Source organism: Neopsephotus bourkii, unplaced genomic scaffold (assembly GCF_033783945.1).
Source record: "Neopsephotus bourkii isolate Nb327-2 ecotype Australia unplaced genomic scaffold, CSIRO-AGI_Nbou_v1 NB_620, whole genome shotgun sequence".
Classification (NCBI taxonomy): domain Eukaryota; kingdom Metazoa; phylum Chordata; class Aves; order Psittaciformes; family Psittacidae; genus Neopsephotus; species Neopsephotus bourkii.
In genome coordinates, this window is record NW_026901120.1 from 2,873,154 (window position 1) to 2,889,603 (window position 16,450).

The 16,450-nt window shown below is 36.8% G+C and overlaps 1 long non-coding RNA gene across 1 annotated transcript; it reads right to left on the reverse strand.

Annotated features, from left to right (window-relative positions):
• Nucleotides 1-454: 454 nt before the first annotated feature.
• Nucleotides 455-5,192, reverse strand: LOC133211552 (uncharacterized). Its single transcript, XR_009725226.1, has 4 exons — nucleotides 4,877-5,192; nucleotides 4,617-4,670; nucleotides 2,614-2,686; nucleotides 455-1,672 (listed from the first exon to the last, which is right to left on the reverse strand). It is a non-coding gene; the product is annotated as an uncharacterized LOC133211552 (long non-coding RNA).
• Between the last annotated feature and the right edge of the window lie 11,258 nt (nucleotides 5,193-16,450).

Sequence of the window (16,450 nt, forward strand, 5' to 3'; positions counted from 1 at the left end):
GAAAGCATATGGCTGCTTTTAGGATTCATACTACTCCTTTCTCCCAATCCAGCTGGGCCATTCCGCACTTGCTGCCATGTCTGTTTCTATTTCTTTGTGCCTAGCACAGCAGTGTTGTTACAGTCCTGTAAGACATGGCTTTCCTTAAGGGTTTTCATTTTCTGATTTACAGGAGTGTTTTCAAACTCCCAGAAATTGTTGTAATAATTCGAATCCCTGGCATAAAAACAGTATTTCCTCAACAATTTATCTTTTAGATCTTTTGCTCTTTACTTCTCTGGAAACAGAAGAAAGGATGATGGGTATTCAGGTTATCTATTAGTTAATAATTGTCACTTTTCTTCTCAGACAAGTGTGAAAACATCTTTTCTCATTAAAATCAAGCTCTATTTGAATTATGTTTCCAGAATAACAGCACGGTTTGTATATACACATTACTGGAATAATGTCAAAGTTCAGTCATACACAGAATTTATTAGATTTTGGTTTATTCTTTCCCTTGAATTATTCATTGACTATCTATAATTTCCCAAAGAATAATTTCATAAAGCGCTGCAGCAATAAAATTCTCCATATATTAGCACACCAATGTGGATGGTATTTATGACGTACTCAAAGAAAAATCAGCCTGTTACATTAATCATGTGAAAATATTGAAAAATTGTATTTAATCATTCCTATTTGAAAATAAAACCTGCTAAGAGAGCTTTAAAATGTGCATGAAACCTGCAATTACATTTCATACAACATTTCCTGCAACAATCTACATAATTATTCAATACTTCCATGTTTGTCTGGTGTTCTATAATCTGTTATCTCATTTTCTCTGAATTGTGAGTTGTATTCAATCTTCTTTATTTAGCAAGTTTTGCTTAGAACATTCCAGATTCAATAAGGAGAAACAGCGAGACACATAAAGCCCCATCCTTTGATCACAAGAAGCTGAGCAGCAAAACATCTCCTTCCTGAAACCCAGTTCAGATTCTGAGGACCACCAGAACCCTAACACAGCTTTGAGTACCTTCTGTTCTTATCCCATCCTCTGCAACCAGAAGCCCCTTTGCAGCCTTTGTGCCACTTAGGGGTGGGAACAGTGTGTTCTTACAGACTACCACAGATTTTCTTCAGGACCATGTATGAGGATGACTGTCCATTCAGCCACTGGATGAAGGAATCAAAGGTGTTGCCTACTGGAGTTTACCACTAAAGTGTAGTGACATGAACTGTAAGCAGCATTAGTGAGACCAGAAAGTTCTTTTGAATGCCACTCAGTTAGAAAACAATTTTTTCCCTATATTTGACTTCTGAGAGCACTGAACCACAAGTATCTCCACTTGAGCTGTCAATTAAACTGCAGGCATTGCTACACTCTGCCTGTCCAAAATCAAGAGAAGTCTGAAGACACAACCTGCTCTTCAGTGGGCCAAAAAGCCAGAGTTCTGCCCAGTACTTCCTGCAGACTCAGAAGCACTGTAAGCCAAATCATGCTAACACCTTCCAGATGTCTGAAAAGCTAAACAGGGTTTACCAATACTCCTAGTTTGTGGATTATGAACTAAAATGGAAAATGAATGAGGATGATTCCTGACGAATCAGAATATAGAGCCACAGAGGTTTAACTCTGTCGCACCAAAGTAAAGTTCCATAAAGTCAGTTCTTGGAAAGCTGCAATCTGCAAATAAACAAACATGTACTAAATTAGAAAAGAAATTGTTGAAAATACAATAATGCCCTTAGGAACTCTAACAAGCCAAGTGTTTGTCTATAGAATATATAAATATAAAGACATATAAATGAAATGAAATGCTTTTTCCAGAATGTCAGGTCTCCTGCAAAGAAAGCAAAGAATGAACAATTGGTATAATACTGACAAGCTCAGCTTATAGTTTTGACCATTAATAACTTATTTCAAAAAGCTCAGACTCCTGTACATGAGCCACCCTGTAGTGTTTCAGCTGATTCTAATTCTCTTTGTGCAGAAACCTTTTAGCTAATCATTTTCATCTCTGTGTGTCAATAAATCTTGCATCTCTGGGGCAATGACTTTTACTCAGCAAATGTTAAGCAGAAATAAAACCACCCTGAACAGTCTAAGCATGAGAATTTCAATAAGAATTTAGCAATATATTGATCCACTTCTTCCCTTTCTGACTTTTCATTACTGTCACTTTCACCTCCTGAATTCAATAAGATAAAAAGCTAAAATAATATGTGACTTACAGACTTTAGCCAGCCCTACTAAAATGATTTTTTAATTCTTTAATTCCACAAGAGCAAACTTAAAGAAATGTTTTATAATACTGAAGGCACTAGAAAATGGTCAATAATCTATTCTTAAAGGGAAGAGTTGGCAGTCACAGACTAAAGTGAATGACCTCTTCTATAAATACAGACAGAATACACAAAAGACATTAAAAGATTAAGATATGAAATAGTAGGAAAACAAAATCTGCAATGAAAAACCATGTTTCCACAGGTTTATGAATGTAACATATTACATCCCTACATCTCCTCTTCCTTGGAAGCCAGCTGACAAAGTATTTACATCTTACACTGTTGCTTAAATAAAGTAAAATTAAGTTAACTCTTGCGTAATTATTTATAAGCATCTACCACCTAAAAGCCACTTGGATATGCCAAATCACACTTCCTGCACACCAGTAGAACAAATGGTATTTCCATTTTCCTAAAATTTATCAATGAGAATTAGAAGATAACCAATAGTCACCAAAAAAATATTGAAAACTCATCTTAGCATTAAAAACAGTCACTGAGAAACTTCTCACTAATCTTATTTTCAAAGCTTGAGTTCTAGCACAAGCAGATGGTCGAGATACTCTGACTCTTCCATCCTAACGTGTATGTACGATAAACAGTGCTGAGCATCAATTCTTCCTTAAGTTCACAAGGTAGATAATTTTATATTTCTATGATCATCATGACAACTGCTGAATGTCCATCAATATTGCATAGACATTTATTCTTACAGCACCCTGTGAGAGGCTGAGACACATATCAGTGAATGAATGTGCCAACATGTTGGGGAAAATCACCATGCATGCAGTACTGTGCTCTCATTCAAACGTATTGAGTACAGGTGGATTAATGCACAGCTGAATTCACAGTGACTGCCAGAGGAAATACAGTAGTTACTGTATAGTGTCACAGAATGAGCTGTTAAAGAATTTTAAATGTTTACTGATAAAAATGTCATAGAAAATAATGTGAATCATTGCCTTAGCAACAAAAAACTCATACAAGTCAGCACATCCATCTTCTTTTTTCTTCTTGTTTCTATTTCTCACCATTATAATAACCCACATTATCCCATCACATAGGAAGCAGTCAAGAATTATTTTCTTTAAAAATAAGACCATATACAAACCTTTTACTGTATGTAAGCACAAGAAGTCTGATCCAGATAAACAGAAGTTCAAGACTACAAGATCAAGAATCTTTTTTAACCAGTGGAACCCATAATCTAAGCAAAGAGGTCTCTTTTACCACCTATTTTTGGCCTATAACTACCTCTCTCTGGTTTATAATCAAATTTCTTCTGTCAAAACTGTTATTCAAACTGTACAAGCCTCAAACAGAAAAAAGGCCAACAAAATAAAACCTACTGAAGTCCATGCTATATATTTCTTTAATATGTAGCACAGCCAACCCAATATTACATACATAATTGTATCTGGTCTGCTGGCCAACTCACTGCTTGTGGTTCCTAAGATGCAGTCTCACAGACTGATGTGGGTCTTTTCAAAGCACTAAATCAGTTTGTTGTCATTGTGAAAAGGAAGTGCACAGACAACAGCTGGTTCATAGAGCCACACAGATGGGCCACTCTGATGCTGATGCAACTGCTGGTTCTAGAAACATTAGTGCAATTGGACTGGTTGAGTTGATCTGAAGATCTGTCCCAAGGCAGATGCTATCGATTTCAGTGCAGTGACATGGACTGCCATTAGCTGGAATCTCATCACAAAAATCCATGCACTGATTAGTATAAATAAGTTTCAGAGTCTTTATTTGGCTGAAAATGTATTCAAACTCTAAAGAGTTGGAGAACACACGTGGTATCCTCCTGTTGCTCATCCTTCCTTCATCCTCTTAAGTCATCTGCTCCTGCCATATCTATTTGTGTGTGCAAACACAGACTGTGATTTCTTACCTTCTTTCAGAATCTCCTGAATCAATTAAATGGAAAACAATTAACAAAGCTTTCTGTAAGTCATTAACAGCTACATTAACACTTCTCTAGAGGCCTTTAGAGTATCCAGTCTGTGTTTGCTCTCAGCTGAGTGAAATGCAAATCATTAGTACTTATTTCTGCTTGCTCCTTCACAGTTATTCAAACCACAAGGGCTTCAAGGACATCCACTTTACTGAAGAACTGCACAGGACAATGGATCAGAGAAACACCACTGGGCAGCAGTTTTCAGCAGGTTTTGCAGGCACAAAGCTGGCCCCAAACTGATAAACTGTAAATCCAGTGAAACTGTAACAGGAACAGTGTGACTGACTGTTCTCTGTCAATGATGCCGCAGCACAACTTCCCAAACAGATCTGAGTTCTGGGACAAGGTCTATTTTGTTTCCCTTTTAAAGCAGACGTACCAGAGTGGGATCATGATGCAGGTGTTACACTCCTGCATATTCCTCCTGCAAACACTGAAAAAAAAAAATGGTAATGGAAATAAATCAATTTGACCATCAAATGGAGTCTACACTTCAAAATGTGGAAAGCGAGTCCAAGGTAAAAGGACTATTTGCAACCATGTTACCAAACCTTAGAAGTAAAATTAACAGTATTCATAATACTCTGTGTATTTTGTGACAATGTCATTACTTTGTTTCCCAAAGGACAGAGGACATACCTGAAGGTGTCCAGAATGCACCATAATAAAGTCTTACATAGCAAAGCAGCCATTGGAAAAATTATGTTGTGCTATTATAGGCAATTTTTGCCATCAGTGTGCCAGTTTAAACAAAGCTGCATTCAGGACTTGCTTTTGAAAGTGCATTGCTTCCTATCCTGAGCTGAAAACAAACCACGGCATTCAGAACTTCCTACAGACTGAAAATTACAAATTTGTATCAGCTCCATTCTGCATAAAAACACCAATTCAGTACTGACCCAGATCTCCCACACTTATTCCTACATAAACTTCAGTAACAAAAACAAGGTTTGTATGCTACAGCCAACCCAAATGTTAACAAACCAACTCTGTAAGTTGGCCTCATCCTCCCCAAGCATCACTTTCATCATGCCATGAGTGTTTATCATGTTTGTCCTAGCAGAATGTAACACTTCAACAGAATGCATACCAACAAGGACGTCATGTACATATTCAGGAAGGTTCCCTGGGGCACATTTTCTGCAGCACTTCATGCAAACCTGTATTCTAATTCATTGATTTAGGTAGATACCTGCCTAGAAAACACCAGTAATGGTTTTACTTATTCAAGATAGAAATGAAAAAATAGATTTAGAGTTGCTTTGTGTTTAAATACCAACATGAGTGTATTTTCTATCTTGTCTGATATAAGATTTCAGCCTTGGTTTTCATAATACTTTGTTCTGGAAGTGTCAGAAGAAAGAAAGAGATTCCAGTATCCCAATAATTTGTTATTACACGGGTGATATGGTGCCCATAAAACTTCATGTAACCATGTGATAACACTGAATGTGTCTGTCTCAAATAAAAGCTGAACTCATCACAGAGTTCTGAGTGCCTCAAATATTTTTCAAGGTCATACCATAAATTCATAAACTTTACCATAATGAATGTCCCAATAATGTGAAGTTTGAGGCAGAGTCTTTCACAGATCTCTCCCATAGCATCCTCATATAATAAAAGGAAATTGTGTAATTAGTGGTGACAATGGACTTCTTCAAAAGGTAATATTAGCTCTGGTTTCAGCGAGAGCCTGCCCTTTATTAGCTGCAGTTCAGATGCATGAGCTACAAAGTGTGCTTGTTCACTCCCTGTGTGTGTCCCTTCTAAGATTAGGAACAGGAACAATCTAATTAGAAATAATCCTGCCAAGAACAAATATCAAAGAAGAAGAGCTAGAAGAAAAAGCTGCCAGATGAGCCCATTAACTATGATGTGAACTGTGGTCTTACCTCAAGCAAAGGATGCTGCATTAGTCCATTTCACAACTATTTGTTGATTGTATCTTTTAAAAATATTGTGCTATTTCCTAAACATAAACCTGCTGATTGTTAAAAATACAGGCTACAGTTTCAACGCACACAATATATTTAACACTGAGTAAATGGAACTGCAGAGAAGAAACAAGCCTTGGTTTATGTAATGTTGTTACTTAATCTCTAAGTCTCATAATGGGAAATAAAGTGCCTTTTATGAGGTTGTAGTCCCTCCACTTATTTGGTAATAATGACTGACCAGGCAATGTTTGAAAGTAAAGCCAAGTTTTAAGTGAGCCAAAATCAGAGCTCTTTGGAGATTACCACTGGAGATCAAAGTCAGCAACAAATGCCCAGAGCCGAGCAGAGAATGTCAGGGTTGTTTCCTTAGTTCTGAGTTTTACATGGTTCCTTGTTAATTAAGATTCGACAGACCCGTTAGCTGTGATCTTTGGTGTATTCCACACCTGAATAATATTTCCTGACATTTAAGTCAAGCTATAACTGAGTGTCTTGATGACAGCAATGAACTGTATACTCAGATCTATATTAAAATAAAGATTCCTAGGTTGCGTTTCATAAGTTTCTTTGCCAATGCAGAGGTAGCAGCAGACTGAGCTTTTTTAAATATATTCCCATGCCTTGTTAAAACATGTCAAAATTCAAATTAAAATTGAATGCATCAGGGTAAACAGAAAATGTAGAACCTTGTAACATCTGTATTTTATTTCCTATATTATAACACAGTGTTTCTGCAAGTAGTACAAAATAAATTTCGCTCTATTTAATACTGAAAGGTCTGGGAATTGTGAGAGACAAAAATTCAGTCCAGCAAAAGCTGCTACTTCTATAAAGGCATAGTTCCTGTTTCCTATTATCATAATAGAACAAACCCCATAACATCAGGTTATTTCTTTGTCCTTTATAATTCAGCGTATCGATCAGAAACACCTCAGAGAAACAGGTTTATGTGAGATTCTCAGGTGGCTGGTACTAAAACAGCAGATAAATGACAGGTAGGAGAAATGTGTCCAAAAGCCACAATCATATTGCTGTATTAATTTGCCCAACAAAATATAACCCATTCAACTCAGGAATAACAGCTTACTCAGCAAATGTGTCAGGCTACCTGCCAGCTGCTGAGTCACAGCACAGTGTTGGTGCCACATGTTCCTCACAGCAGCTGAATTCTCATCAAACTCTGCAGTATAGCAGGAAACTACCACAGTCAAAGGAGAAAGACAAGTGTGTGTGTGTAGACAGTGACATGAAAATCAGACACGTCATTAACAGGCCTGACCAGCTAAGCAGAATGAGAACCGTAAAAATTAGAACACAGCATTTCTGCAGGTGCCTCATTTTTTGTGTTATCAAGGGTCAAATTCTGTCCATTCCATTCCTAAGTAAAACCACTCAAATCAGCAAAACGAAGCATATGCTACAGTTAAGAATATTGTTAAGTGCCACCTATGGAATGCTGCTTGCTCAAACTGAAGCAAATACAGAAGCGGTGCTTGCCAGCTTGCATGATTCACGAAGATTAGATTTATGTATTGATGGTCTCCTAACAACAGAGAAGAAAAATGTAAAATCCCAACTAATTAATATTTGACATGTTTTTAAAAGAATACATACAGGAAAATTCAAAAGGTTTCTAATTTGTGAGAGGGAGAGGCTTACTAAAAATCAAAAGGATTGCACTTAGATTTTTGATTTCATAACAAATCTAGCTCTGCAACTGAAGTGCTTTGTAATTTCTCATGGAGAGAAAAAGCTCCTCTTCCAATTACATGTTCTCAGCCTTGCACTGACTCTGCCACTCATTTGACCCTCAGTGAGTTGATTCAGCTCTCAAAACCAGAAGGAAAATACTGAGGGCTTTTTTCAGGGGTTACTTTTCTCCTCACTCAGCCAGATGAATCCACTTATGGTAGTGTCAGATGAGCAGCTGAGACAACAGAGGGAAAATGAAGGGAGGAGCACACTGGCTCAAGCTTAATACAGGATTTAATACAAAACATGTACCACAGAAACCTATGCAGGAAAATATCTGAGGATTTTTCATTTCTTACGATTTGTTATCAGCCCTAATTTCATCTCTGCTTCCTATGGTCCCTAATAGCAGTACATGTTGTAGTTGATCACATTCCACTTTTCCACTACTAGTACCTAAAGTGCTCCACATCCAGCCTTGGCAATAAAGGTTTTCTGGAATGTTGAATAAAAGTAACAGTAAGCCTCACAGTTACGATCATGAAGAAGGTTCTTATCCCGAGGAGCCTTCCCAAAGCAAGTTCTTACCAGCCTTCTGTAGCTTCTGTCCTGTTCATGAGTATAAATTAATGTTACTTAAAGAGATTGAGATGTCCTATTCATTATTCACTGCAGAGATTGAAACTTTGACTAGCAAGATCTAAAATCCCTTGGTCACATTATGTTTATTTGTTTCCTCCTCTAATAGCAGGCATCATATCTTAAGTTAATGCCAGCAAAGTTCATCTTCAGGAAGCAATATAAATTTTAGCTAAGAAAACAATGTGACCATAACACCATCAACTGCTCACTTAGGGAACACAAAGGAGTAAGACAAACACAAAAAGCAGAACTGTGATCAGTATTCTGAGGCACAAAGTTCAGATCTACCTCCAGTCTATCACAAGACTAGATTTAATAAATGTCAGAGACGTTTTAGCCACAAAGCAGGTATTTTCCTTTGGACTCTCTGCTCTGTGCATCTCAGAGCTGCTCTAGAAGTTAAACTTTATGTAATGAGCAAAATCAGAATTCAAACAGCTCACTGCTCTGATCCTGATCTAAAATAGCATTTAAAAAGAAGTGGGAAATTAGAAAGTGCTACAGAGTGTCAGTCAAATGAAGAGAGATCTGTATCAGAAATTAGTTTTTAAAATAGTTAACTTGCCACCTAGATCCACAGTTCCATTACTTTTTGTATCTGCACTAAACAGAGACTAGCCTGAAAGAAAGCTAAAGGTTTTATGCTAAAATTGTGGCAATGCCTGTATTAGCAATCAAACTGGATTTTCTTCAATTGGGTTTTATAAAATACATGCACAATGGTGAGAGAACGATGAATCAGTCATATAAGGAAAAACTTTCCTCTGTTATCATACAGTCCTAGTACTCTACAGCTGCACCATCAGAAAGTTGAAATATGTTCAAATTACTCTCTCACATCCAGTCTGTTCAGGGCAAAATGCTGCTGTCTTTCTTTTCTTTCCTCCTTCTTATTTTGGGATCCAGCATACCCACATCATTTCTCAAGCACATATGGGTTATGCAGTTCAGCCTTTACAAATAACTAAGGTGCTTTACTTTCAAAGATGTGTCAGGAGCTGAAGTTAGAAGCCTCTGGCAAATTGAGTTGGTTTTATTAATGAAAATTTATAGCTTCCATTGTGAAACATTTTCTCTATGACCAGACATAAGAGTAGCCTTAACTGGAAGCACTCCAATTCAGCAGCAGCACTTTAAAATCATTTAAAAAAAACAGTAGCATTAAATATATATCTACGTACCCAAACCACATTAGCTCTGATTGTGCCAGGCATGATATATGCATTCAGTAATACAATAAGAAAGCCCCATTCCAAACAGCCTGCAGTCTGAGCAGACAAAATGAAGGAAGATAGTGGCTATGCTGTAGAAAGCAAGCTAAGGCAAAGTTCTGAATCATAAACAATATGAGCATTAGGATATAAATAAATTACCACAGATCTGGGAACAGAACAAAGATCTTTTAAGTCCTTCTTCCATGTCTTAGCCATAAGGCTTCTTCAGCTGAGTAAAATGCAGCACGACTTAGTATTGAACCATGAAGTTTATTAATCAAGTAGTATTTGTAATATTTTCTCCAAAACCAAACCCAGCTAGTTTTCTGACTCCATGCAACTCTTTAATGACTTTTCAATTTACAGCTAAAATGCAACCAACTGTGACTGCATTTATATCCCATTTACTCATCTTCTTCAACAGCATGTGCAGATTTTCTCCTTTACCCAAAACTACTTGTGTGTTTTTCAGAAATAAAGAAAACAGTAATAGTAAAACTGAGATTTGCTCATCCTAGAAGTGGATTCCTGACTGGCAAGAACCATCATATTTAGAGCAATTGGAGAAGCACCTGAAATACCATCCTTTTTTAAGAGGTCCAAGAAAGCACAGGTAACGCACCAGTACAACACTGTGAAACAAAAGAGATCTTTTCCTTCATTATTTACAGGCTGCATATGGCAGCACTGAAACAGTTAAAGACCAATGTAGGGCCTCAGCACCATGTGACAGCCTTGGGTGGCCTTATGCCCTAAACCATTAGAAAGCATTGACTCAAGGGAGATAGATACCAGCATATCCTGGCAGTACTGGAGTTTGGAGCTTATGCAATCTGACAAGATCACAGCCTGAAATGGTAATTGGCAGAGAATGACAGGATATTTTTATTGCTCCTATTAGGCTTTTTTAAAACAAATATGTTTTGTTTTATGTTTATTAAAAAAACAAACCTGCTTAACTTCAGCCTTTGTTACTATTTTAGGGCCTTACATATTTCTTCCCTGCTCCAGTCAATACAGCCATTTTCAGATGAGGGTTTGGGGGTTTGGATTAAAAGAGATTATTTAAATACCTGACTAGAAAATGTTGCTACTGTTAGGAACATCATATTTACAAGTAGCAGTCAGGGCAATGTGTAGTATCTTCTAGAATTAATAGAACAAAGAGGAAAAGGAAAGATGGCAATACAGTGTATCTGAACAGCTGGGTGCCAATTACTGTTCTCTGTTAACAGCACACAGCCATCTACCGGAGGCGTCTGTGTCTCCCCACCTGCACAAAGTGGCAATTGAATTAGAGGTCTCTTTCTTTCACACAGCTCGAAATTTCAAACAACTTTCACCCAAAAAGATTAATGTTCTCCACTTCATTTCATTCAAGCCATTATTACGCTTCTTTATTGCGACCCTTGTTGTTATAAATTATGGCTCTTTCACCATTTGATAAATTCTGTAACTTTCATCTTTGTATGCTTTTAAAGTTCACCCCAAAGAAGGAGGCTTTCTGTGTAGAAAGGAACTCTCTTGATCATATGAGATAGTTTAGAGACATCTGTATTACAGGAGGTGAGATGTCAACAGAAATTGGCCATGGAGTGCAATTGTAATTAATGACACCTGTAGCACACTATCTGGCATTATTAGACCCTTCTATTTTTTATTTCTTTTTTTTCTAACTGAGAAACCTGTAGCGTTTTCTTGGTTGCTCCATTTCCCAGGATTTAAGGAAAAAAGTTACATATGACAGTGTTCAAGGTTAAAAGTATAAGTCAGAAAGAGTATATATTGAGGATTGAAATAGAACAGATTTGAAAGAATAACCATCTGAAGGCTTCTGGGGAGGGCTTGGTTCTGGGCATATAAACCTTCACTCTGTACTCAGATCATGTTTTCCTATTTCTTCTCTTTATCGAAAGATAGCTACCTCAAATGCAACTCCTAATCACAAAGTCCCTAATCCATTGGTTACTAGAAGCTTTGGGGATTTTGCAAGGTAATGATTTCACTTTCTAATTCTGGTCTTTTTCCCCCTATGGATTTACTGCTTGTGTGATGCTTCTATGATTGACAAAAGATGGAAAGAAGGATGTTTAAGAAAAAACACTCCCGCAGTAAGTCTGTCATCTGTTTTGCTAATCTGCCACGTGGAGTCTCTGTGAAGAACTCAGGGCAGGCAGAAAACTGGGGGATGTACAGGACATTCATATATTGAGCAATTCTTCCAACACACAATTTGGAAAATATGAGCCATTTCAGTGCATTAAATCAGCACAAAAGCTATTCACTTTTGTTGTATTAGTTTTCTGCCAAGTCAGTGCACTGAAATGGCTCAGCAACCCAGTGACCAGGGGAGTCAGGGAAAGGGTTTGGCCAGAGGCAAGAGATAGCAAAAAAGCAGCCAGCAGTTAGATTGCCTTAGGCTGCTAGAGAGCTACAGCCTTTATTTCCTGACATTTTTTACCTTTGATTGGCTTATCAAGAGGTCATATGGGGAGCAGCACTGTTGTAAAGAAATGAGAACACACAGCTGGAGGAAAAGAACAGCAACACTCCAGTGGCCTGGCTTAGATTAGTTTAAACCAATTGAATCACTAGTGCCCTAAGTTTTTCAGTTCTTTTTCCAAAGGTGAGATGCTTACGTATGATTAATTCCCTCAAATGGAGTAGTGAAGATATTCCTAAAGGATTCTTGGTGAGAGATTGCTAAACAATCCAACTGTTAACATCTAACCTGCATACTTAAGTTTCCATCTTACCCCTGATGTATGGAAAGGCCTTAAGAGAAATTAGCTAACTTGTAATGTAAGGGGAGCTGGTAACACAGAAACAGTAAAGCTAACTGAGCTACACATTTGAATCATTCAAAAGCTTAGGTTTCCCTTTTATTCTGTCAGTAACTAAGGTGCTTTTTCACATTTGTAGAACACCTAGTCCATTTTTCCCTTCTTTCCCCCATAAAAATTCCTATTGAATCAAAGGGTCTATACTTAAGTGTGGCAAATCAATTATTAGTTACAGCTCTGCAAAGACAAAAGCTCTGAGAAAAGAAATGAGGTAGAGAAGATATTGTTTCTATTTAAAACAATGAAAAAATCTAGATAAAAATATACTGACTTCAGTTTAGTTTCTTCAGATATCTTACTAATTCATATGCAGTGTCATTCACTGAGAAGGTAACAAGAAAGCCAGGAGCTGCACTTCTCACACTACCTATTGCAATCTTTTCCAGCTGCCTGTTCACTTCATCTTACAGGTGTGACTCAGTTGTAACACCTCAACTACTTGTGGAGGAGAGTTAGCCAGTTTGTGCCACACTCTGCCCTCAGGCATACAAGTGCATTTTCACCAGAACTGTGTGCAAGCACCCAAATATTGTTTAGGATCTTAAATGGAAAAGTCTTTCAGTATTCCTTTTGGAGAAGAAATTTACCACTTCAGTATATTGTAGGAGACTAAATATCCTTTTGCCTAATTTTTCTTTTCTCCTTTTTACCAAAGCAGCAAAACACTATGATATGTGCAAAAAATTAAATTCCTCTTGAACTCTGCTATTCTTATAATACCATTATTTAGTAACTTTCAAATCATTTTTCAACATCTCTATTGTATCCAGTGAACCCAAGCTTTTCAGAAAGTGACTGTGGAGCCTAGAACTAAATTTGTATGTGATTGGGCAGGAAAGGAAGAAGAAAAACCTGGAAGTGCAGCTGGATGCCAAAAGGGTACTTGGCAGGAAGAAAACACTGGGAACCACTCACCATAGATAAAGTGATTGCCTCAGTATTTTTTGTAGCCATGATATAGCAAATCATGTCATGTTACTGGAGGAAGGAGAAATTGTCTTTTAAGTTGAAGTCTGAATTTTTTTTTCAGCTTCATGGATAATGGATTTTTAATGATTTTCTAATTATTTTTTTTTTTAATATATAACTAAACTAACAACGTGGGTTTTTTTCCTAGACTTGTCTAGGGACTATATAATGTATTTCAATGGCTTATCATATATATATGTATACCTAACAACATTTTCTTCTGCAATTTGCAACATTTCTGTTACATTGAGTGATATGAGCCCATTTCTTCCTCTAATTAAGTCCTGTATAAGTATTCTCATGTGTGTTAGTTGAAAACTGCATTAAGTAGCAAAGCAGTTCAAAGATGCTGCATTCATCTCATATTAGGATTCAGCTTGTAATAACATTTATAATTCCTTTGACCCTATGCCCCCTCAGTTGAGTCAATTTACAGCACTTCTATAAAACCTTCAAATTTATACTTGATCCATAACTGTCTGCATGCAATATCAGAATAAAGCCAAGCTAGTGAGAGCCAAAAAAAAAAATCTGAATCACATAAGCCGTGAAAAATGTAACCCAAAATCACACAGGTCATCAAGTCTCTAAATTATACTCTGTAAGCAGATGTGCTCTGATTTCTGATTTAGTATGTAGCCTAAATCAAATTATACCATTTATCCAAACTTTTTGACTCTTGTGAAGTGCTTGGAACATTCTTTAACAACTGTTAACATATTAAAATCTTTTGTAAAACACTAATCATTTCATAATCCCACCTGAGACTCTAGAACTGGGAAATGACCCTGAATTCATTAACAGAAAGTATTACATTAGAGAATATTCCTGGACACATATTCAAGTCAAAAGTTGAACTTCTTATAAAAGCTGGCAGCGTGACTACTTCCTTTTCCCCAAGTGGTCTCTGCTAGCACAGATTGTATAACAGAGCACCACAACGTTTCTTTACCTATTTTACAAACTTTGTTCCAAGAAAGTAAAGCTTTCAAGGAGACGTTGTTGCACTGTCATCAGTTCTTTTCTCAACAGAGGACCACTTAAAGACCAAGTCTAAACCACGTCTATTAAGGCTGGCATAAAGACCTGGTGTTTACAGCTGCACCTGGGAAGGTGACACCTTATGAGCTATTTGTTTTTTCCTAGGTAGCTTCACAACTTGGCATTTGCTCTCAGTGTGGCCTTCCTGTATGTTAGATGCTGCTCTGTGAATAAAGCAGTGCCGTGATGTCACCTAGTGGGTAGTTCTGCTTACTGCCTCTCTTCTACAGTGCCAACATATTAAAAAAAAAAAAAGGAAAATCGGTGTGGCTTTTACTTGCTTTATGATATTCCACATTTCAGTCCACTATACTCCTACTAAAAGCTTTTCTTTTTGTTTGTTTTATCCTATAAAAGCAGGTGATAGTTCAGAGTAGAGCAATACATAATACTACAATTTTATTGGTATTTGATGCCACTGTAATCACTGGAAGATGACCTTTGATAGTTGCACCACTATCAGCTATACTAATACATAACTTATTGCCCTCATCCTAGCACAAAGTGGCTGCTCAGAACTTGGAGGATCCAGCTCTACTCACCAACCACTGAATCCTTCTCACTGAATACTGTGACTTCTATTGCCATGTGAATGTTCTATAATATGCTGTTAAACACACAACACACTTGGTTTTGGGGAGGTTTTGAACGTTATTCTAACTACAGCTACATTTGGTATTTACTGCTACTACCCTTTTAAAGGTCAAAAACTTGATTAGCTCATTTGTAATGCAATCTATATTTTGCTGATTGAAAATGCTATAGGAATGCAAGGTATAACTGACAGCTAATCATGAAAGTTCTCCCTTTAGCATACAGTGGCATTTTTCTGATTTTAAATATTTAAAGGGTGTGATTCACTTGAAATGGTAAATGGCAAAAAAGTTTCTTAAAACATTAATCCCCCCCCAAAAAAAAATCAAAGATAAAGCAGAATTAATCAAATAAATTGTATCACTAAGTATCATTGCATTAAAATTAATATTCTTTCAATACCACTGAATGCAAATGACAGAGCTTCTCCTACTCTAAAATTCTCCTACTCTAAAATGAGCTACCTACCATTTTGGCTAGCCAGGCTTTTGTCTTAAATGGACAGTTTCCTGATTAAAAGAGACTCCTTCAAGAATAATCTTTCTATATATTTCATATTCATTGTTATTTAAATATTTTAAATGTGATTCTTCCCTCTTTAAGAAGACACTTGGTAAACAAAACAAACATTTAACTTAGGGCTCACTTACAAGGTTACAAGACTTTCTGCCTGCTTTAAAATAAGAAGAGCGTGGAAAGAGGGCATTTAACACATTCAGTGGCTGACTTCATAACATTTAAGTCATTTTGGCCAAAGTAATAAGGAAGTACAATCAAACCATATGGCTGTGTAGCAAAAAAAACACAGGAAATTTCTTACACCCAGTATAAAGTTTCCTATTTGATTTCTGCAGGCCCCTGAAATAAAATGATCAAATGTTTCTTCAATAGTAACATAAGAAACAATGATCATCCACTATGTGGTGGTTTCACTAAATATTTTTACAAAGTAGCTAATTGTAAGGCTGTAAAGGGGCATCTGACATATCATTCCCTTACGGAAGTAACACTAAGAGGTCAATAGAAGATTTGGTTTGCTCTTACTCTCAGTCACACAACTTTCATGCCCTATTCTGCAAGATGTATTGAAAAAGAAAAGTTACTTCAATGCTTAGAATTCTGCTTTGCTTCTCTAGTCAATATTGCCCTGACTCTAATGGTGGATAGCAGAAGTCAGAAAAACAATGTCAAGTTTTAGCCAGATCAAACAGAGGTATATTCATAGAGTCAGCTGCAAGATAGCTGCAATCTTACAAAGCTGTTAGATTATACTTCCTTATA